Here is a 24,999-nt window from a genome sequence, read left to right as displayed (position 1 = left end):
CTGAAGCTGCAGACCTACATCTTAAGCTCAGCCTCAGGCCTCAAAGCGCAGGATCTGATAAACACCAGCAGGATATTCATTGGGGGTACCTTTCATAGCAACAGTAGTGTCCATATTGATCCAGAAGAGAAGGAACTCTGCAGCCCAGAGCTACAAAACCTGGTGATTCAGAGCTGATTGGGCAGACCGGCCAAGGGCCAGTTGATTGAGAAGTTATCAAAAACCACCCTGGAGATGAATGATGGGTAATTCAGAGCTGATTCCTAAAGCCATTGCCATCATCCCACCAGGCTGAGAAACAAGAATCAGAGATGAGGCAAGTTGAAGAGCTTTCATCGTGGTCGTGCATTACATTGCTACTGTAGCTCTTTCTGGATTGGTACGAACCTGCTGGCGGCAGCATGCATACACACAGTTGAAGTCAGAAGTTAACATACACTTATGTTGGAGTCATTAAAACTCATTTTTCAACCACCTCACAAATTTCTTGTTAACAAACTATAGTTTTCGCAAGTCGGTTAGGACATACCGCTCGGAAGGAGACGCGTTCTGTCTCCTAGAGATGAACGTACTTTGATGCGAAAAGTGCAAATCAATCCCAGAACAGTAAAGGACCTTGTGAAGATGCTGGAGGAAACAGGTACAAAAGTAGCTATATCCACAGTAAAACGAGTCCTATATCGACATAACCTGAAAGTCCGCTCAGCAAGGAAGAAGCCACTGCTCCAAAACCGCCATAAAAAAATCCAGACTACGGTTTGCAACTGCACATGGGGACAAAGATCATACTTTTTGAAGAAATGTTCTCAGGTCTGATGAAACAAAAATAGAACAGTTTGGCCATAATGACCATTGTTATGTTTGGAGGAAAAAGGGGGATGCTTGCAAGTTGAAGAACACCATCCCAATCGTGAAGAACGGGGGTGGCAGCATCATGTTGTGGGGGTGCTTTGCTGCAGGAGGGACTGGTGCACTTCACAAAATAGATGGCATCATGAGGCAGGAGAATTATTTTGATATATTGAAGCAACATCTCAAGACATCAGTCAGGAAGTTAAAGCTTGGTCTCAAATGGGTCTTCCAAATGGATAATGACCCCAAGCATACTTCCAAAGTTGTGACAAAATGTCTTAAGGACAACAAAGTCAAGGTATTTGAGTGGTCATCACAAAGCCCTGACCTCAATCCAATAGAACATTTGTGGGCAGAACTGAAAAAGCGTGTGCGAGTAAAGGAGGCCTACAAACCTGACTCAATTACACCAGCTCTGTCAGGAAGAATGGGCCAAAATTCATCCAACTTATTGTGGGAAGCTTGTGGAAGGCTACCTGAAATGTTTGACCCAAGTTAAACAGTTTAAAGGCAACGCTACCAAATACTAATTGAGTGTATGTAAACTTCCGACCCACTGGCAATGTAATAATATAAATAAAAGCTGAAATAAATCACTCTACTATTATTCTGACATTCTGACATTTCACATTCTTAAAATAAAGGGGTGATCCTAACTGACCAAAAACAGGGACTTTTTACCAATGTCTGGAATTGTGATAAACTGAGTTTAAAATGTATTTGGCTAAGGTGTATGTAAACTTCTGACTACCTTCATTTTAACTAGGCAAGTCAGTTTAAGAACAAATTCTTATTTTCAATGACGGCCTAGGTACAGTGGGTTGTTCAGCCTGTTCAGGGGCAGAACAACAGATTTGTACCTTGTCAGTTCGGGGATTTGAACTTGCAACCTTTCGGTTACTAGTCCAACACACTAACCACTAGGCTACCCTGCCGCCCCGAGCTACAACTGTATATAGCAACGTAATCAAGGTATGAAATTATTATTTTCAAATACAACCTCTTTTTGGACTTAGTTGTGGTGAATTTGCAGTGTACAAATTATTATAATCATGTTCTGGACCCCTGAACAGCCGCATCGACAAAAATCTCCCATGGTTCAATCTAGTAGCCTACCCCTGGTCTATACTGTAGTTCCACAGCCTGTTGGCCAATGTCCACAGTCTTTACTGTAGTACTGTTACTATTCATATAATGGTAGTATGGTACATACTATGTTTCTTTGAAAATCTGTATGTTTCTTTCCAAGTAGGCTATAGGCTATTGCAGGGAATAAATTAGAAAAATGACTACGTAACAGCTGCTGCTTTATCAAACAGTAGAAGGACAACATATGCCTCTTTGTGCAGTGCACCAGAAGCCGGTTTTAGGAACAGGTAGAGTTCCTAAAATGGCGGCAGGGTAGCCTAGTGGTTAGAGCGTTGGACTAGTAACCGGAAGGTTGCAAGTTCAAATCCCCGAGCTGACAAGGTACAAATCTGTCGTTCTGCCCCGAACAGGCAGTTAACCCACTGTTCCTAGGCCATCATTGAAAATAAGAATTTGTTCTTAACTGACTTGCCTAGTTAAATAAAGATAAAAAAATAAAAAACAGAAGGCATAGTCTATTCTCCTACTGTAGGAGGGCTAAAGCAGAAACAGGTGAATACTTTAAGATAGTGTTCTGCCTATGGGGCTGGCTGTTGTCAGACCTGCCTGCATTCTATGGAGAAGAAGTCTCCACTGTTTAAAGAGCTAGGCCAATTGTAACTCAGCCCATGAACCTCCATTACAGCACTAAGCTCTCCATGTTTTTGGGACTGTTTTATTTTGACCCTCTCTTCTTTTCAGTCCATATTTGCCAGTCTTCTCTCTGTCCCTCTCTGTTCTGTATCTCTGTCTGGGTATTGTATGTCCCTGCCCTTTCTCTGCTACGATCTCATTAATTATACAGCAGAGTGCAGGAATCCACCAGCCCCAGTGGGAGGTCACTGCTCCACTCCACCAGTAGGAAATACAGAACTGGCTGGCTTTCCCCCGTTCATATAGACAAACGGTGGAGAAGCTACATACGTTAGCTATAGCAGTAATATAGCCTAGATTAAAATCAGCACTCTTCTGTAATCTAGTGTTAGGTATAGATGGTATGAAGAGAGAAATGCAGCAATGAAAAACAAAGGCTTCTGAAAGAGCCCAGATCCTCCCTCTCCTTTTTTCCTTCCCTGTCTCCAGCGGAAGCGACAGAATGGGAACGTGGTGGAGCTCACCCCCCCCCCTATAAACCTGCATAATAAACAGGCCGTGCTGATCACATGGGCTCGTTGGAGGTAGTTCAAAGTCAATGATCACTGGAGGCTTATGGAAGGCTTGGTGGGAATGAGCTGATGAGAAACGTATGGAAGGCTGTGTGCTCAGGGGACAGAGGTCGATGCTATTACCTCTGTAATGAGCGGAGGGAATGGGGAGCAGTGGTCACTGCGGGTTGCCAGTGAATATGGACAATGGCCATCTCCTAGCACCACGCACAAATGGTCACATTATGTAGATGTGGGAGGAAAGAAAATCATCAATTTTATGCAGGGTAATGGGCTAAAAGTGGTGGCCGCTTTCGCAAGGCCGCCATATAAAGCAATTAGGTTCCATGCCCATGTGAGGCATTAAACCTTAAAACAGCATGGCACGGTGGCGCATCCACTCACTGAACCTGATTTGAAGGCATTCTCTCTCTATCCAGTCTTCAGCATTATGATATGGTTTTCCTTCATGGAACAGACAAGAATCCCATGTGTGCACTGTGTCTAGCATAGTGCAGCGTACGCCGTAATATAGAGATGTATCATCCAGCCCTGCTCTTTACAACTAAATCCTGCAGGGGACCACTAAAGCAGATACCCGGACGGTGCTACCGAAAATTATAACAGCTGTCTGTTTGGGGATCATGTCAGTGTCTGATTATCTGCAAAAGGAAACAGATGTCTATTGGTAAAACGCTCATCCTATATAACTACTGCAGTACACACATTTTCTACTCATATATTGTCCATACACACCATTATCTACATATCCACTGAGTGTACAAAACATTAGGAACACCTTCCTAATATTGAGTTGCACCCCTCTTTTGCCCTGGTAAAAAGTGCCCTGGCACCTACTACCGAACCCCTTTCAAAAGCACTTAAATATTTTGTCTTTTCCATTCACCCTCTGAATGGGACACATACACAATCCATGTCTCAATTGTCTCAAGGTTTAAAAATCATTCTTTAACCTGTCTCCCCCCCTTCATCTACATGGATTTAAGTGGATTCAACAGGTAACATCAATAAAGAGACTATAGCTTTCACCTGGATTCACCTGGTCAGTCTATGTCATGGAAAGAGTATATTTACATTCCGGCCAGTGTTTTGAGACGGTGTGTATTGTTTTGTTAGATATTACTTCACTGTTGGAGCGAGAAACATAAGCATTTCGCTGCACCTGCAATAATATCTGGAAAATGTGTACGCGACCAATAAAATTTGATTTTAAAACAAATGTTCAGGGTCAACTATAAAACTGGAGGGGAAAATAAATAAATGGCCATCTTGAGAAGTTTATATTTTTTTTGTTGTTACTTCAGGAGAAGGTTGAAGGGGATGTGAAGTCGGGTGAAAGTCGAAAAGCTCAGATTTCGAAGACCGTAAACACCGACAAAACATGGGCTAGATGCTTGCTGTTTAGGCCTGTCCGTCAGAGAGAATTAGAGAGGTGCAGATGAAAGAATCAATACATGAGCTCATAATTACCCATTTGGAGAACATATTTACAAATTGAGATAGAGGCTGAAATTTACACCCAAAAGAGAAATAGGCTATCGGATTAGATGTTTCTCTAGAACAACACTCAAAACTGATTGTGTTCTCATACTGAGTACGACCAATCATCACAGATTAGTGTAGCCTCCAGATGCACCACAGATAGCCTTCCACAGGATTACACAAGATTGCTCTTTAATGGTCAGGAAGCAGAGCGTCTGAGTAGCCTCTTGAAAAAAAATAAAACATACAAAAACACACACACACAGCCTTACCTGGTGCGTGATGTTCTGAAATCAATAACAGATCATCTATAAATCAGCTTTTCAAATGGAAGTAATTCAGAGCCATGGAGAGGTTGTATATTCAAGTGCAAGGGGAAAGGAAGGCACTGACGTGCTTCAGTTCAAATGTAGGCTAGGCCAATGTACATCTGGAAGCAAATTCTATGCACTCCAGTAATTTTATAAATAGTATCCAACAGTCTATCTGGTCAAGCGACATATTTTAATATTGCAATGCCAACCACTATGCAAACCCCCACGGGCAAAGGTGTTTAGAAGTGACAGCGGGCCTCCCGGATGGCGCAGTGGTTAAGGGCGCTGTACTGCAGCGCCAGCTGTGCCATCAGAGTCCTGGGTTCGCGCCCAGGCTCTGTCGTAACCGGCCGCGACCGGGAGGTCCGTGGGGCAACGCACAATTGGCCTAGCGTCGCCCGGGTTAGGGAGGGCTTGGTCGGTAGGGGTGTCCTTGTCTCATCGCGCACCAGCGACTCCTGTGGCGGGCTGGGCGCAGTGTACGCTAGCCAAGGTGGCCAGGTGCACGGTGTTTCCTCCGGCGCATTGGTGCGGCTGGCTTCCGGGTTGGATGTGCGCTGTGTTAAAGAAGCAGCGGCTTGGTTGGTTGTGTATCGGAGGACGCATGACTTTCAACCTTCGTCTCTCCCGAGTCCCGAAAAAAAACAAATAGAAGTGACAGCAATATGTCTGGTAAAAAAAATAAAAAATAAGAGGTACTGTCCAATGTAACAACTTAGAAAGACCGATGAGGACAATTTAAGACCTGTCCAGTTTGTTCTTCCCTCAGACTCCTTTGTATTGAGTTCAGAGGGTGGATCTGTAGGACCATTTCTATCAAAACAGTGGCTGCAATTTAGTTAAGAAACAGTACCCCCAGTCTTTCTTTACTCACAAGCAGGAGCCATATTAACTTCAGATATTTTTAGATATATAAATAGCCATATTAGCTATTTCTTTCTGGTGTGAGAAAACGAGACTTAAATTCAGAGAGGAAGTTGTTGATACAAAAGTCTCGACCGCGAAGAGCTTCAAGTTCCTCGGTGTCCACATCACTAAGGATCTATCATGGTCCAAACACACCAACACAGTCATGAAGAGGGCACGACAACTCCTCTTCCAAAAGGATCCTGAACTGCTTCCACCACAAAGCCTACATGTACATGAATAGTATTTCAATTGACTGATTTCCTTATATGAACTGTAACTCAGTAAAATCATTGAAATTGTTGCAATCATATTTTTGTTCAGTACATGTACGAGGTCTCTGAAGACGAGGTGGCACCATGGTATGGATGTCGTGAACGAGATGATGGCTTCAGGAGAGGGGAATAGAAGAGGGAGGAATGGGGTCAAAACAGCCCTCTGATCAGATCAGAAGGCCCTGGTGGCACGCTCCATTGGAGATGACATGTACTGGGACTTCAGTGGAGTCCTGGAAGTCTGAGCTAGAGACTGAATAAACCTGGGGGTGAGGTTGCCAGAAAGGATCTGTAAAATACTCCTCTTCAGTCTACCTGCAGTGCTAGGTGCAACATACGCCAGATGACACTACCGTTTATTTTCTAATCCTGAGCTTGAGTCGGCTTCATTTTAACATGCAAAAAAGACAAAAGGAGAACAACTATGGCTTTGTTAATGAGGAAACTTGGATTAAATTGGTCTCAAAAAGTAGAATATAAGCAAACGGATCATTTGTGAAACTGAAAGATGTGAATGTTTGAGCTGGGTGAGCTGATGTAAAATAGGCTAATTCCATGATGGAGCCAGCAGCCTTGTCACCTTGACATGGTTGAATCCCACTGGCCTCCTGATGAGGAGCGGTGACAAGTGCCGCTTCCTGGAGTGACTGCAGTCATCCCTCATCGATAACATTTATGAGAATTTACAAATCTATTCCATTAGGGAAACGCTGTGGTCCAGTGAAAACGGCTGCATTCACAGCTGTTTTTCCCCTCTGCATAGCAGGTGACACATTACTTGTTGTAGTGTAAACAGTATTGTTCAGTGGTCCATTTAAATTAAACTGCTGTGCGAAAGAAAAATAAATAGAGGGATGTATTTCTTTAACTCTTTCTAAAAAAAAAAAAATGGGTACTGCACCAGAGACTTGGTTGTCTGACGCTAGCTGAATTATTTTCCCCCATCATTCAGCTTCAGCTGAGCTCTTATGGTGCAAGTCAACACTTCAAATCAAGTTGTTTTGATATTGCTTACTGAGGAAGAAGAGGATACAATGGAACCACTTATATGTCAACATGCAAGATAACTCAGCATTCTCTTGAAGTCCACAACTAAATGTGTGCAAACAATGAGACTGGGTTCAGTCAATTAGCAGGGTTCAGTGGTGTAAAGTACTTGAGTTAAAAAATGTTTAAATAAAATAATGTTTAAGTATTACTTAAGTAGTTTTTTGGGGTAGCTGTACTTTACTATTTATAATTTTGACAACTTTTACTTCCCTACATTCCTAAAGAAAATAATGTACTTTTTACTCCATACATGTTCCCTGACACCCAAAAGTACTCATTACATTTTGAATGCTTAGCAGGACAGAAAATGGTCCAATTCACGCACTTAAAGATAACGTCCCTGGTCATTTCTACTACTGAGAAATGCCACCTTAACTGTGTGGCAACACAAAAATCGTTGGCAATTGAAACAAGAAACCGAGTTTGGTTGACTAGGGCCAATTCTTATATTATTATAAGAGAGGGGTATTGGTCTGTGCTTTAGTAACCCCAAATAATCCAAACATTCTCTCTCTCTCACTCAGGATGGTGACTCAGGATCCGATATCAGGAAATAATACAGCATTGTAACCAAAAGTCTTGTCTGTTGGTATCTTGGAACCAGATTGATGTTGGCCCACATAGAAGAAACAACAAACGTTAGACATGCGCGCGCACACACACACACACAGCAAACAAAGCATTACTGACCCTGATGTGTGGTCTCAACAGGAACTTTTAGCCTCCTCGTTAGTCTCCTTGATATTATTAGCACTAGTTGAGAGGCACTGACAATTAAATCTAGCCCATATGAATGCATGCTGCATAGCCCTAGACTAGAGAGAAAAAAAGTGCCAGACGCCGAACCCCCACCTCCTACTCTGCCTATGGGGCCAGCTGAATTGTGTCCTGTAGGAAGTAAAATTGGGCATGGAGATAAGAGCCAGGCGACAGCAGAGAGCCCACCTGTAGGAGGTTGTGGGTAATTGAGAGTCAGGGGGTCAGGCTCTCTTACAAGTTGGCCTGGTTTCAACTACAAAAAATGGTCACTTACAACAACTTGCTGCTTTTTGAACTTGAAGGACCTCTTTAGGTTATGTTGATGGTTACAGTCAGTTACAATCCCTTTATTGTGATTCCACACAAACATTTTTAAGGAGATGTCAATTGTGTTTCCATAGTTTGGATGCATAGGCAGCCAATGCCGTAATTACATTATGTAATAAATTACATAAATTGGAAAACTTCTGAGAAAGACTGTCCTATAACAGTATTCAGCCAAATATATTGAAAGCCCATTTTGGAAGAGTAGGACAAGCCAAACCTGCTGCTCGAACATACAGTCCGTCATACTGCGCTAAGCACAGCAATATGCCATCTCCAAATGTGACTCAAGAGGAAAATCTACTTGCATGTCAGATTCTCAACCATCTTATCGCTGCAGCAAACACCAAAAGGTGAAACAGCTGTGACCATTGATAATCTCATCCCAATCAAATCAAAGGGAGAAAGGTGTGCATGAGTGTGCAGCCAGTAAGATAAACCTGAGGTGGGAGGCTTGGGAGCAATGGGATGAATATAATGTTGTGCAAAGAATCCATTTATATGTATCAAATCAAATACTCTACTAGGCTATATGATTGGGCTGCAACTGAGGTATAAAAAACCATCTAAATCAATCTTACATTGTTTCATAACAATCTACTGGAAAATGGTTTCAGACATTTTTAAAAGGATGCATTAAATTGCTTGTAACACCTGGCACAACTGTCTTAGTTGTGTTGACTTTACTTTCCCATCAGAGCAGTATATCTTAGTAGCAGCCAGGTGTTAGTGGTAGAGCACCCTTCGCAGGAGAGGTGCTTCCTGAGACTGCATTCTCTTCAGACATTTAAGGAAAACCCATTTAACCTCAGTCAGAAGAGATTATTAGAGCAATAAGCTTAGGGAAAAAAAGAAAAAATCTAAGGCTGTGCCACTAGAGATCCTGGTTCGAGTCCAGGCTCTGGACACTCATGGGGCGGCGCACAATTGGCCCAGCATCGCCCAGGTTAGGGGAGGGTTTGGCCGGCAGGGATGTTCTTGTCACATCGCGCACTAGCAACTCCTGTGGCGGGCCGGGTGCAGTGCACACTGACATGGTTGCCAGGTGCACGGCGTTTCCTTCAACACATTGGTGCGGCTGGCTTCCGGGTTAAGTGGGTATTGTGTCAAGAAGCTTGGGTTGGGTTTCGGAGGATGCGCGACTCTCGACCTTCACCTCTCCCATATGGGAGTTGCAGCAATGAGACAAGACTGTAACTACCAATTGGATACCACAACATTGGTGAGAAAACAGGATAAAAATATATATACTGCTCAAAAAAATAAAGGGAACACTTAAACAACACAATGTAACTCCAAGTCAATCACACTTCTGTGAAATCAAACTGTACACTTAGGAAGCAACACTGATTGACATAAATTTCACATGCTGTTGTGCAAATGGAATAGACAACAGGATTATAGGCAATTAGCAAGACACCCCCAATAAAGGAGTGGTTCTGCAGGTGATAACCACAGACCACTTCTCAGTTCCTATGCTTCTTGGCTGATGTTTTGGTCACTTTTGAATGCTGGCGGTGCTTTCACTCTAGTGGTAGCATGAGACGGAGAGTACAACCCACACAAGTGGCTCAGGTAGTGCAGCTCATCCAGGATGGCACATCAATGCGAGCTGTGGCAAGAAGGTTTGCTGTGTCTGTCAGCGTAGTGTCCAGAGCATGGAGGCGCTACCAGGAGACAGGCCAGTACATCAGGAGACGTGGAGGAGGCCGTAGGAGGGCAACAACCCAGCAGCAGGACCGCTACCTCCGCCTTTGTGCAAGGAGGAGCAGGAGGAGCACTGCCAGAGCCCTGCAAAATGACCTCCAGCAGGCCACAAATGTGCATGTGTCTGCTCAAACGGTCAGAAACAGACTCCATGAGGGTGGTATGAGGGCCTGACGTCCACAGGTGGGGGTTCTGCAAGAGGAAGGCCTTGATGCTATGGACTGGCCCGCCCGTTCCCCAGACCTGAATCCAATTGAGCACATCATGTCTCGCTCCATCCACCAACTCCATGTTGCACCACAGACTGTCCAGGAGTTGGCGGATGCTTTAGTCCAGGTCTGGGAGGAGATCCCTCATCCGCCACCTCATCAGGAGCATACCCAGGCGTTGTAGGGAGGTCACACAGGCACGTGGAGGCCACACACACTACTGAGCCTCATTTTGACATGTTTTAAGGACATTACATCAAAGTTGGATCAGCCTGTAGTGTGGTTTTCCACTTTAAGTTTGAGTGTGACTCCAAATCCAGACCTCCATGGGTTAATAAATTTGATTTCCATTGATAATGTTTTGTGTGATTTTGTTGTCAGCACATTCAACTATGTAAAGAAAAAAGTATTTAATAAGAATATTTCATTCATTCAGATCTAGGATGTGTTATTTTAGTGTTCCCTTTATTTTTTTGAGCAGTGTATATAAAAATAAAGAATACAAGTAGGCCTATGGCATCAAGACTAGCAACTTTGAGAAATTACACTGCTCGGGACTGCTGGAAGTAGGCTACTTGCCAAAGTCACATTTATTCTACATCAGATCTAATTGGCTTCCCTCAGCAGTCTGTACAAAATCTTTTCACTTACTGCATGTTAAAAGGTAGAATTAATAAAAGTAAGTCAATGTCATAAAACCTTTCACTTGGTCTAGTGGGTTCCCAATTCACTATTGTTTTGCTAAGGCCCTTCCATACTCATTCATCATAAAGATCCAAGCAGCCACTCCAGCCGGTAAATCAATTGGCTGAACTGAATTATGATTTTGCCATTTCCTCAACAGACACCCCAATCTGGGACAATTTCATCATTGCTGCTGTCTGCTGCGACAGCTGGCTCTATTTCTGTGAAGTACCTTGCTAAAGCCCCCAACCCTAGACTGCACATCCATTTCCCTAATCACTTTTCCACAGCCGCCCTCCGGCACGTAAATGAAAGTTACAAAGAAATTGCTACGTGTCGGTCATAAAAAATCTCACCCTGGAGGCACTGGCCAACTGTGATTATTTAATCTGGGTTGTTTTTTAGTTAAAATAGCATAGCCAGTAGGCTGTCTGACAGTATTTGATTCATGGCCCAACAATGTTTATAAGTAGGAGAAAGGGGGCTTTAGCTGTTTAGAGGGATGGTTCACCCAAAATACAAACTCACCTCATCTTATTGATTTTAGGCTACCTCATTTTATGGCGTCACCATGAGGCAATTGTTTGGAGACTGCAGCTGTTTGGAGACTGCTGTTTGGAAACTGGATTAGCAGAATAAGTAAACAAACCCAAATATTGGGTCCCTGTGTCAGTGCCTATCCATAACGGTCACTTCAAGAAAGATGAGTGATTGAGGAAAAGTTTGGGGAATAAAGGAGGTCGCATAGAGTCGTTTGAGTGAGTCAACCCAACGCTGCTGGGTGCACATGCAAAGAGCGTGCATGTAGCCTGCCAGTTCGTAATAATTCTGTGTCAGCACGTGGTCCTGTGTGACGACAAATGTAGTAGTCAGAATGGATCAATATTTCATTGAATATCTCGATTTGTAGCGAAATATAAAATAAGTTACTGTGGGGATCAAACTAATTTTATAGTACAAAACGGCAGTCCAATATATATTTTTTAACGGCCAATCTGGCGATCGTAATTTACATAGGCTTTCTAAATTGCCATAAATGTTTAATGCTTTTGTTTGTTTTGATATTTCAACTTGTTTGTCCTGATCATGTCTGGTATGGGTGGGGGCAAAATCAACATGCGTGCGATGGCGCAGACACACGTGCGGTCTGGTCAGCGTTTTAGATTACGCATTTTCAAGTGCAACATTAATAATGATGGTTTTGGGAAACAGCTCAGAGATTTAACTATGCTCCTACGAATGTTCCAACGATGAACTTAGCCTTAAAGGGACATTTATAAATTGTTCGACTTCATATTCATAATCTCCAGCACAATCCCAACAAAACATAGAAGCGTGTAATTTGACATATATTGATGTTGGAGTGGTGCTGGAGATGATGACTATGAAGTACATTTTTTTAAATATTTTACATCCCTCTTTAAGATGCTTTTGGGAAACCAGACCCAGTTCTAATATCAGAGCACAAATGGCAGTCTCCCCCCCCAAAATGGCCGTTCTGGCGATGATAATTTACATAGGCTTTCTAGGGCAGATCAGGCCCAGTTTCCCAATAGCGATGGAATTTAGGCTTACGAGTGTTAACGATGTGTCGTTACAATAGTTGCTCCGTGCTGAAAATGATTCCAGAATATAGGCTCAACAGCTCGCTGTAGCTCTTAAAATTATTTATGGCTATTCAAAGTCATCAATACAGTTTTCCCATCAAGAGAAGAAATGTTCTATAGCCTATAACAGTGCATTCGGAAAGTATTCAGACCCCATGACTTTTCCACATTCTGATCCAATACAGCCTTATTCTAAAATTGATTTTTAAAAAGCTACATACAATACCCAATAATGACAAAGCAGTTGTTTTTTTTTAGCAAAAACTGAAATAGAAGTGTAAATGTGATTTCTGTATTTGTCTGTATATGGTATGCATGTATGTATGTGTATATTATTGTACTGCTCTAGGGATGCAATTATTGTTTGGATAACCTTACAATTATGTATTGATTAAAACAAATATGCGATGTGCAATGCAGAGAACACCGGAAGAAGAATTATAATTGAATTACCATAGTGAATTATTATAATGTTTGTTTATGCGTCAATTAATCCCATAAGGGATGGGCTGCCAATTTGACACAAAAATATATTTTTCTCCATTCATTCATAAATATTCAGACCCTTTACTCAGTACTTTGTTGAAGCACCTTTGGCAGTGATTACAGCTTCGAGTCTACTTGGGTATGATGCTACAAGCTTGGCACACCTGTATTTGGGGAGTTTCTCCCATTCTTCTCTGCAGATCCTCTCAAGCTCTGTCAGGTTGGATGGGGATTGCACAGCTAGGTCTCTCCAGAGACGTTCGATCGGGTTCAAGTCCGGGCTCTGGCTGGGCCACTCAAGGACATTCAGAGACTGCTCCCGAAGCCACTCCTACATTGTCTGTGTGCTTAGGGTCATTGCCATATTGGAAGGTCAACCTTCACCCCAGTCTGAGGTCCTGAGCGCACTGGAGCAGGTTTCCATCAAGGATCTCTCTGTACTTTGTGCCGCTCATCTTTCCCTTGATCCTGACAAGTTTTCCAGTAACTGCCGCTGAAGAAAAATCCCACAGTATGATGCTGCCTCCAACATGCTTCACCATAGGGATGGTGCCGGGTTTCCTCCAGACGTGACGCTTGACATTCAGGCCAAAGAGTTCAATCTTTATTTTATCAGACCAAAGAATCTTGTTTCTCATGGTCTGAGAGTCCTTTAGGTGCCTTTTGACAAACTCCAAGCGGGCTGTCATGTGCATTTTACTATAGAGTGGCTTCCGTCTGGCCACTCTACCATAAAGGCCTGATTGGTAGAGTGCTGCAGAGATGGTTGTCCTTCTGGAAGGTTATCCCATCTCCACAGAGGAACTATAGAGCTCGGTCAGAGTGACCATCGGGTTCTTCGTCACCTCCCTGATGAAGGCCCTTCTCCCCCAATTGCTCAGTTTGGCCGGGTAGTCAGCTCTAAGAGTCTTGGTGGTTCCAAACTTCTCCCATTTAAGAATGATGGAGGCCACTGTGTTCCTGGGGACCTTCAATGCTGCAGACATTTTTGGGAAACCTTCCCCCAGATATGTGCCTCGACACAATCCTGTCTCGAAAGCTCTACAGACAATTCCTTTGACCTCGTGGCTTGGTCTTTGTTCTACACTGTCAACTGTGGGACCTTATATAGACATGAACGGGAATTTCCATGTCCATGTTCAATCAATTGAATTTACCACATGGACTCGAATAAAGTTGTAGAAACATCTCAAGGATGATCAATTGAAACAGGTTGTACCTGAGCCCAATTTCATGTTTCATAGCAAAGGGTCTGAATACTTATGCAAATAAGGTATCTGTTTAAGTTTAATACATTTTCTAAAACTACTAAAAACCAGTTTTTGCTTTGTCATTATGGGGTATTGTCTGCAGATTGAGGATTTATATTTATTTAATAAATTTTAGAATAAGGCTGTAAGTCTTCGTTTTATATGATTGCCATATGTTATGTATTCTAAGTGTTTTCTCATGCTATTTTGTATGCAATGTTTAATTACAGATGGCATACACGTTTGTTATTAAGGCAAATTAAAGTTAACATATTCCAGAAGGCATGTCTGCCCCAAAAAATATTTTAATTTATTTCTAAAAAAATAAATTCAAATGCCCCTCCCATGAAGTAGTGACATGAAACATACGCCTAGCTTCTTGAGACGGGTCACATATGATTGAAATAAGCCTATAGCCTACTGGATTTATATTTTAATGCAGTCAACTCGTTTTTTTAGGAGCATATACCCCCGTGGGTGAGATGAACTAGGGTCCACACTCCAGTCCAGTTGGTAATGCATAGTTGGTAGTGGTAATGCACTTTAAAAAGTTGGTTGCCAACCACCATATAAAATCCGAAGAAGAAGAAGCCTGAAAGAGGAGAGATTACTAGAAACAAACTCGGTTTACCCGTTTATCTGTGGATTAATTGTCAGAGTAGAGGACCTTGTGCAGGACTCTGTGCGCTACTGAGGCGGCAGGTAGCCTAGTGGTTAGAGCTTGGACTTGTAACCAAAAGGTTGCAAGATCGAATCCCCGATCTGTCGTTCTGCCCCTGAACAAGGTAGTGTTCCTACGCTGTCACTGAAAATAAGAATTTGTTTTTAACTGACTAAAATAACATTTTTAAATCAGGTAAAACCTAATGTCAAATTAAGGCTAACAACAGCAAGCTAGCTAGCTAAATTGCAGTACATGTTTAATGCTTTTCGACCTGTCCCCAAATTAATAGTTGGTTCAAAGTTGGTTCAAAGTTTGTTTTTATATTTCAACTGGCTTGTCCTGATCGCATCTGGTGTGGAGGGGCAAAAAAACAACATGCGCGCGATGGCGCAAACACACATGCGGTCTGGTCAGCATGTTAGATTAATCGTTTTCAAGTGCAACGTTAATAACGATGGTTTTGGAAAACAGCTCAGAGATTTAACTGCTCCTACGAAGATTCGAACGGCGAATTTAGCCTTAAAGGGCAATTTCTAAATTGTTCAACTTCATAATCTCCAGCACCACCCCAACATCAACAAAACCCAGAAACACGCCATTTGGCATATATTGATTTTGGTGTGGTGCTAGAGATTACATTTCTCTTTAAAATGCTTTTGGGAAACCAGACCCAGTTCTGTCACTACTGGAAATGTAAGAAACACATAATCCATAATGGCAGTAATGCATTCAATGTCCTAGCGCCAGTTTGCTTTAAAATGTATGGGGTTGTGAATGCACAAAGATTAAGCATGTATACATTATTTGGTTTACAGAGCCATTCAGCAAATGCCATGGTATAATTCACCAAGGGCATAATGACTCTTAATACACATACTCTCTATTTAACTAACGTTAGCCAGGGGGGTAGCTGTCATTCTAAATGCAAAGATGTTCAGCAAGTCAGTTTGAGACGTATGGCGAAAGAATACACAAAAGGGGTTTCTTTGTGTAACTAAATGGCCACATTGTTCATTGTGTGGCTTTAGGTTGTCCAGCTAAATATAACTACAGTAAAAAACATGTTCGAAAATTACATGGTTGTCAAATAGCGAATGCTAACTATGTTAGTTTGCTAGCTACCTGCAATACAATAGATGATTGGGACACTTCGATGCGGATATATAGCAAGCGCTAGCTAGCTAAAACAGTGCAGCACAGCAGATACCGAACGCTAAAGAACATCACATTATTTGGCTAGGACTAACGTTATTCAACCAACTCATTCGAATTTCGTGTTTCAAATGTAGCATTGTCATTCGCTGTCACGTACCTTGATTTTTTTCACCTCCTCCACTGTCAAATAAGCCGAGGCAAGAACGTCCCACTGACCATTAAACCCGTGTCAGTTCGTAGATAAACGTCAGTGCAATGGCTAGCTAACGTTTCAGCAAGATTTCCAGTAAGCAGCTGGACCACAACACAGCCTTCGCGAGCGTGCGTAAAGATTCGACGTGTTCGATCGTTCCGTCCTTCTCCCACTGAGGTACCTCCTACTCCAGGTTTTGAGGGAGGAAAAAATCCCGGAATTTCGCTCAATTTGCCTCCAATAATAACCACCCAGTGAAAAAGAACGAGATACTATTCATTATGCGACTGCATGAGAAGGACCAAACATTGCTAAGAAGATGTGTGTGTGTGTTGAAAACGCTTTCATACAGTCGCATGAGGCACGAGGGGCTGCTGAATTATTCATGAGGGGGCGGGTGCTCAGATCCTGCGTTCAAATTCAAGTGGGAAGGTGGTATTTTCGAGAGGGTGCAATTGCAGCCCACAATGTGGGGGCGTTCCTGTACGTGGGCATTCCTGAATCTGCAGGAACTCCTCTCTATACTTGTATTGGTCCATTTTTAAGTTAGGACAGGTGGAAGGCAGTAGGTGGCGTTAATGCATAAATAACGTTGGATATCAGCTGCCTATAAACCCCACAGAAGAAGGGGCGGGGGCGACAATGGTAGCTAGCTAGCCGTACACCAGTGGTAGACAGCGTCCTTCGCCCCCCCCTGTCAGGCACTGTTTTCTCGCAGTTCTGTTGACGAAAGCGAGGGCAGATGTTCGGGAGGTGGGAGTGAAGGACACTGTGTGCTAGCTTAGCCAGCTAGTCCTAAGGAGGACTCATGTACACAGCAGGCGGGAGGCGAGGGCGACACCGTGTGCTAGTGTAACCAATGTGAAATGGCTAGCTAGTTAGTGGTGGTGCACGCTAATAGCGTTTCAATCGGTGACGTCACTCGCTCTGAGACCTTGAAGTAGTGGTTCCCCTTGCTCTGCAAGGGCCGCGGCTTTTGTGGAGCGATGGGTAATGATGCTTCATGGGAGGCAGTTGTTGATGTGTGCAGAGGGTCCCTGGTGCGAACCCGGGTATGGGCGAGGGGACGGACTAAAGTTATACTGTTACACTAGCTAACTAGCAAGCTAGCACATGGTGTCGCTAACTATCAAGTTAGCTTGTTAGCTAGCACACGGTGTTGCCCTAGCCTCCCTAATGTTGTGCTTTAGACAGTGTCCTTCTCCCCCACCTGTCAGACACAGTTTTCTCCAGTACACAGCTGGCGGGAGGCAGGGGCAACTCTGTGCGCTAGCTAACTAACTAACAAGCTAGCACACAGTGTCGCTAACTAGCAAGCTAGCATATACTGTCACCCTAGCGGGAGGCGGGGACGACCAGTAGACAGTGTCCTTCGCCCCCGCCTGTCACGCACAGTTTTCTCCGGTACACAGCAGGCAGGAGTGACACTGTGTGCTAGCTAACTAGTAAGCTAGCACATGGTGTTCTGTTTGGCAGGCGGGAGCGAAGGACACTGTTTACCCGCTAGCTAGGAAGGAGGACTCCAGTAGGCGTGGGTGATGCTTTCCTGCAAATGTTAGGACAGGTGGAAGGCAGTAGGTGGCGTTAATGCATAAATAACGTTGGATATCAGCTACCGATAAACCCCACAGAAGAAGGGGCGGGGGCGACAATGGTAGCTAGCTAGCCGTACACCAGTGGTAGACAGCGTCCTTCCCACATGCAGGAACGTCCCATATTGCTGGCTGCAGTTGCACACTATTGGTATTTACCACATACTGACTGGGAAAAATCCCACTTGAACGCCCCTCCAACTCTATCATCCCTGAGCTACGACTTCTCCCACATGCTGACCTCTCAAATCGCCTACTAAGAAAATTAGGATACCTCGATAACAGCATTTTCAGCAGTTAAATGCAACAACAAAATATTATTTATTAAAAGCAATCTATTAATATGGTTTTTGAACACTATAATTTCTTTACAAGCATGATAGTTGTGCTTTTAGTTTATGCTTGAAGTAGATTGTTGGCCATTAGTCAATCGACGTATCTCAATGAGTTCAAAGCATGTGCACGCATCCAACTAGTATTTACAACTTCACAACTGGTAATTTCCACCTTCCCACTTGGTTATGAATGCAGCATTGTCAAAGTAGCATACTGTAAAATGCAAGGTCATGTCAATCAAATGTACATTATTTACGGAACAACTCTGTAGTAACAACATTGTAGGTACATAGGACCTGCTATGTAATTGCAATTGAGGTTATTTACACAAGTGGAGGGAGGTCTTGTGGGTTACGTAGCCAGTGTCTCTAATCTCGGAATGGGTCATGCTGGCTTCGTCTGACACACACACACTGCTGCAGTCTCAGAGTTTTGTTTTGTCTAGGAAAGCTAACTCTTGATAGATACAGGCATTAATTTGACTTCTGGTCCGTCCTTGCTTTGACTTATCATGGAGTTTTCTCATAGCGAAGATTATGATATCTGTCTGAGATCCACATACCTTGCTTACTCCTGCTTTGATGTGTGTAATCTCTGTGAATCTTTGTGTGGGAAATACTATAATACTCACATATCGCAATACCCACATTCTATAGAGATGGAACACTACAATGTACAATCTAACAAATGAACATCCTCTCACCCATCAAATCAAACTTCATTTGTCACATGCCCCGAATACAACAGGTGTAGGTAGATCTTACCGTGAAATGCTTACTTTGCCTGTCACAAGTTGGAACTTTAAGCAAACTATTTCCTAACTATTTCCTATTTTCTTTTGATTCAACTACCTCTTACTTATTGTATATTACCAGAATTAATGTGATAATATAATGAGGGTGTCACGACTTCTAGCTATCGCTGATCCATCTTTCATTTTCCATTGGTTTTGTCTTTATTTTCTACACACCTGGTTTTCATTATCCAATTACATGTTCATGTATTTAACCCTCTGTTTCCCCCATGTTTGTTGTGCATGATTATATCTATGTTCAGTTCGGTTCATTATGGCTGGTTTTTCGACGGATGCTGTGTTCACCCGTGCGTAATATTTAAGTGTATTTGTTTACCTTGTGCCTTTATTGTTTGAGTAAAGTACATTGCTCACTGATTTTGCTCTCCTGCGCCTGACTTCATGCACCAGCTAAACTCACCTTCTGACAGAGGGTAGAGAAATTATCCTTGCCCTGCTGCCAAGTGTAGCCTACAGATCTAAAAGACATAAATCAAATGATTTTAATTTTGGAAAGAATGTAAACATCTGGATCAGTCCTAGGGGTTGATCAAACAACAACGGTTTCTGAAGGCCTGCACCTGGAGGTAAGGTGAAGAGAGACATGCAGACGAGGCTGGGATGCATTTCTGTGCTATCTTCTCATCATAATGCAAATGTATGATTCCCTCATCACAAACCAGAGATAGGAATGCCATTTCCCTTGGTCTCTGGACTATGTTTGAGAGATGCCAATCGTTCATGGGTACACAGTGTACGAAATATATCTGGGGTTGGACGTTAATTACCTAACAATGGCCTATTCGCTCTCAGTGGACTCAAACAAACGATAGTTATGTTCTAGAATGTATTTATTCTATTTTTTTAAGTCCTCCAAGGACCACACACATGCCATGCTGTCCCAAAAAATAGACACTAAAGCTTACTGAAGCCATTTTTGCAAACCCACTGAACCAGTTCTTCAGCACACAAATTAACCGTCAACAATAACGTGGCCTACATACTTACTCTTTATGTAAATCAAGTGAATCATGTGACAACATGTCTGGTCAAAGTATCCACACACATCCTTCCATCTGTGATTTACATGCATACACAGACTAACAAAGAAAGACACATTCCTTTTGAAATGCAATGTGTTGAGTCAAAAGACTGTGCCAGGTCAAAATAATGGACAAAGTAAGGAAAAAACCTAACGCAAAATAGATTAGATTCCCAGTTGTTCAGTGCCAATGCTTAATTGAATTAAACAGCGGTGATTGATAAGTCGGGTTTGTTGGCTGAGGCTTTGAACTGGCCCGAGAGAATGGATGGGATTTTAATGCTTTACCGCAGTGTTTCCAAACCATTTCTTGCTTAAGACTGATGACCAGTTCCTCTTTGTGAAAGTCCCAAACCAGCTCTTAGCACCTTCAATTTGTGTTTATGATAACCAAGTTGTTCTGTTTGTTAGCTGCTTACACTAATATATCTTAACATTTCTATACACCCAAAACATTGTATTGAATGTGTCAAATTCTATTTATTACGATGTCAATGCATCATTTGCAGCTCTGCTCTATAACCTGGAGTATAGCCAAGTACAGAGAGAGGTTATAGAAAAGAAGAACGCATTAATATGACAATGGAGCCAGGCAGGCAGATAATTACAATAAAAAATGAAAACACCCATAACATGGTAGTGACTTAAATAGAGAGAACAGGGAATGAACCGTGCTTACGTAAATATTATTTCTTGGATATGTTAAACATTGTATATTTCCCTGTAGATTTCAATAGATTGTTCTCCATTTTACTGTATAAGGTCCACAATTCAACCAATCTTGATTTGAAATTGATACTGGAATTTCCCGGAGTCCAACTCCGCTCAACAGACAATGGCTGCCAGCACGCAGTAGGCAGCCGTTCCATCAACGTCAGTCGGTTGACATTGACTTACTGGTTTAAGTTGCTTCTCTTAATAAAAGTAATACCTGAGAAGGTCACGAGCCCCATATATCTAGTTAAGGGAGCCCTAACAAAATGTCACTTCCCACCTGCCTGGGATGAAAAGGCAAACTCTGATGAAAAATTGAATGGGCTGTTTAAGGAATCTTCGACCCATCCTCCCACATCAATACAACCTGAGGCCAAATTGAATTACGTGTAAGTCTCCTCACACATACACACAACACAACACACACACACAGTAGGCCTCTTCATTCCTCTGAGACACATCTGCAACACACAAAATGATTAAGTTGTTTAAGTTTGTTGGTTCCTTTGATCACAGGATAGATTACACATGCTCCAGACCCCCAGTCCCATTACACACACGTTATTAAGGTCTATTATTTTTTCAGCATTTCCATTTTTAGCACCATTAGGTCCCACAGGTGGGTATCGGGGACTGCTGCAATAATCTAAATTGGATTTCCTTTCCGCAGGGCTGCACGTTTCATCCCCTCCGAGTCAGATCTCCCTGGGTGTCTGACTATCTATTAATCTAGCCAGCCCAGTTCATTTATTTTGCCCTGGCCCCTGGAGAGGAAACCCTGCCAGCCCTCCCTGGATGGATTCAACAAAGCAACATGGCAAAGCAGGTTGCTGCTGTTTACTTCCTGTCCCCTGTTGAACCTTTCCTGAGTCCATGATTAAACAGTATGGTAGCCTTAGTAACAGGCTCAAAATATAAACAAACTTTAAGGCTCACTCAAGCACAGTTGGATTCATTATTTGTCAATGATTTGTCATGTGTCTAACATCATCTGTCATGTTTCTTTGTCAGATTTGAGGGCTATGAAGATAAATCTTAAAACAATGACATAAACATTCCCATAAACTATTGATCTTATGCCAATATCTAGTTAGGGGATTTAAGGCATGTCTATCAGATGAGTAGAGGAACAAGAGGTCTCCTAGCATCTAGGAGCTAGTTAGTAAATGCTTATGATTACCTTTGCTCACTGTATAGAGGCTGTGTGTCCTTAATCAGGAAAATTCAATCAGTTCAATTCAATCAGGTTTTCTCTTCATGACAACATTACCCTTCACGTTGAACTGAGTGGGTTATACAACATGTTGCAGCATTAGCCACAAGATAGCAGAAGAAAGGTTGAATATTTTGGGGAGTTTCGGGTGTTGCTTATCCTGTTGACATTCTCTTTCTTCCTTGGAAGAACTAACCTCCGGGGTGGTTGAGATGACATTGGTGGAGCCCCCCTTTGTGGGTACTGGAGATAGAAGGCTTATTTTGAGCTCTAGGCAGCATCCTTCCTATTGGTCCATGCCAGCTAAGCACCATCAGACGGAGCACATGCCAATTGATCCTGCTAATCATTTTATCCCACTCTGGTATATCTGTTTTGGAAGAATTTGGGCCAGTCATCAGTGTCACATCAAAAGTTGTGATTGAAATGGGTATAACTGTCTTTTAATTTAAAAAAAATATTGTCCTTCAATTCATCTTCATTGATATGGTATGCACTATGTAGCCTGTGTATGCATATGACTTTGCTGTTGTGAAGGTCATTGTGAATGCAGTTATTGACTATATGATTTATTTATTTACTGCGGTTTTCATCATGACAACCGTGTGTCATTTCACAGTGTGAATGGAGAGGAGGCTAGATTTCTCCCCAAATCATCCAATAAGGCATGCAAAAATGGTTTCATTTGAAGAGTGTCAGGTCAGGTCATACTGCACGCTGGTCCATACGTCTCTCACAGTCACTTTGTGTCTTCTCAACTTGATCAGTGGAACTTTAGTTGCTGTCTTGCTACTGTGACACAAGGATAAAGAGGGACAAGGTGTCTTCTCTCTGAATGGTATGCAATAGTGACGGTGTGTGTGGTCAGTGTGTGTGTGATTCTGAGTGTGGGAGAGGTGATCATCACCAACTGTTAAAAAAAGACGGCACTCTCTGCATGGAAACGGGGTAGCATAGCAACCAGTTGCTAGGGACTGGGGCTAAGGCGAGCCCCCCCCCCCCCCCCCCCGTGGTGTTGATGTGAGTCTCTGGCAAGTGAACCGTTAAATGGAGGAATTCCCCTGTGACAGTGGGCTATCGCATGCCACTAACCTGTTGCCATGGTGACCAGCATGTGGAGGTTGACGGTACAGACAACGGGGACCATTAGCTTCAGTGGAAGAGGGTCCTGGAGGGGGGCAGGATGTGGGCGTCTATCTCATTGAAGGGCGAGATGCCAACACACACAAGTGAAGGTCAACACACAAGTGAGGTTGTGGTAATTGTGACACCCTTTCTAGGTACCACCCAGTCTCCATTGGCACTTCTGACTTCACACTGATAAAAATTATTGTGCAAATGTCAGGACAACATTTGTGTTTATTTTTGGATCAACACTGAGAATAGTGAATTATCTACAGGGCTGTACTTTCTGAATGCTTGGTGTTTTCCCTCTACACATACAGTAGTGTCTGTGTATATGCATCTATTAGACAGGTTCAAACAACTGATTGTTTGGTGGTACAGTACATTTACCATTGAAGTCTTGTTTTAGTTTTGACTACAGTCAGTGGTAGGAGGGTAAGAGGACAATTGCCATCACTGTATCAGAACAGGAAGAGAGAAGTGGTGACCCTTTGCTGGCCTCCACTGGCGAGAAGAGGAACAGGTGCCGAAAGCCTCTCCACCAAATTCAACCAACCATATGTGAGTCAGTCAGGTACATGAAAAGGCTCTTGTATAAGCCTATCTGGACATCAAGCTCCACATTCAAACATGGGGTTCTGTTTGAGAGGGAAAATCATGGATGGAGCCATTTTTGATTGTGTAGAGAGATGAAAAATAAAAAAACAAAAGAAAACAAAAAAGAAACATTGAATGCCTTACTGGGGAAGAATGTTGCTTTTGGCCGGCGAGCAGGTAATTGATTTAGTTGTGAACGAATTGCCTCTTCAGAGGAAGAGGAAGGACTGCATGAGGCCTCTATCAGCACAGTAGAGTGATGACCTGACCTGGCATAACAAAACAATAGGTGCCAAATTTAGCTCCACACCACACCTCTAAATATCTACAGTATCTACATACTGGATCTCTAACTGGATCGGTGCCTAGCACCGGGTCAATCCAGGCCCTTCCCAGCTGGTAACCCAAACTCCACGGTACAATGTAACACACCTGGTACTCCAAAGTATCTTGGGAATGTGAGATGTTAAAAATAGTTAAGAAGGGGGTGGTTAATAGAGAGATGGATTAATAGAGAGGTGTGTGTGTGTGTGTGTGTGTGTGTGTGTGTGTGTGTGTGTGTGTGTGTGTGTGTGTGTGTGTGTGTGTGTGAGTGTGCTTGCTTGCTTGCTTGCGTGTATGATTGCTTTGCCTAAATGAGCCCATGAAAATATGTTTTCATAACCTCAATATTGTAAAAACTATCTTAATATTGACTTTAGGGGGGCAGAGAGTACCATTGTGTGTGAATTAACTAAACTGTAAAATCTATAAAGTATTATAACAGTCTATAAAGTATTATTAACCCTTATTAACTATTTACAGACCCTTTATAAACCCTTCATAAAGGCTTCTTTAAAATAAGTGTTAACTCATTTTTTAAAACATTTTGTAACTCAAGAGAAATTTCTGTAGTATCGTGTTATGAACCATAATGTTAGTTAATTCACCCACAATTAATGTGAGTGACAATTCTAAGTCCAGCTTTTTATTCTCTGTCTCCAAATGTCCATATTAAGATAGTTTTTACAATATTGAAGTTATGAAAACATAACATTTTCCCCTGATCTACAGCAAACAATGTGATGAATCAGTCTGGGTTTATTTAAGCAAAGCAATCACACACACACACACACACACACACACACACACACACACGCACACGCACACGCACACACACACCTCACTATTAATCCATCTCTCTATTAACCACTCCCTTCTTAAATATCCCACACACACATTGTGATGACGGAGAAAGGCATGCTAGAAGGGCTATCTGCCATTGCTTGCATCTTTCACATATTCTCTAATGGGGCCTTTTTATAGAGCGGAAATGTTCTGCTTTGCATCAAGTACCAACTATTATATATGTTAACAACGAGGTCATCCGCCCGTTT

At 42.6% G+C, this 24,999-nt stretch overlaps 1 protein-coding gene across 1 annotated transcript in view; it reads right to left on the bottom strand.

The window, feature by feature from the left end:
• Positions 1-16,413, bottom strand: part of LOC139421307 (protein TANC2-like) — a 137,978-nt gene extending 121,565 nt beyond the window's left edge. Inside the window, exon 1 of the mRNA XM_071172057.1 lies at positions 16,176-16,413. The gene's annotated coding sequence lies outside the window, so the exon portion shown is untranslated. The remainder of the gene's footprint in view (positions 1-16,175) is intronic.
• Between the last annotated feature and the right edge of the window lie 8,586 nt (positions 16,414-24,999).

This window comes from Oncorhynchus clarkii, chromosome 12 (assembly GCF_045791955.1).
Source record: "Oncorhynchus clarkii lewisi isolate Uvic-CL-2024 chromosome 12, UVic_Ocla_1.0, whole genome shotgun sequence".
NCBI classification, from domain to species: Eukaryota; Metazoa; Chordata; class Actinopteri; order Salmoniformes; family Salmonidae; genus Oncorhynchus; species Oncorhynchus clarkii.
The sequence above is the reverse complement of the archived record's forward strand: the minus strand, read 5'-3'. Positions and strand labels throughout refer to the sequence as shown.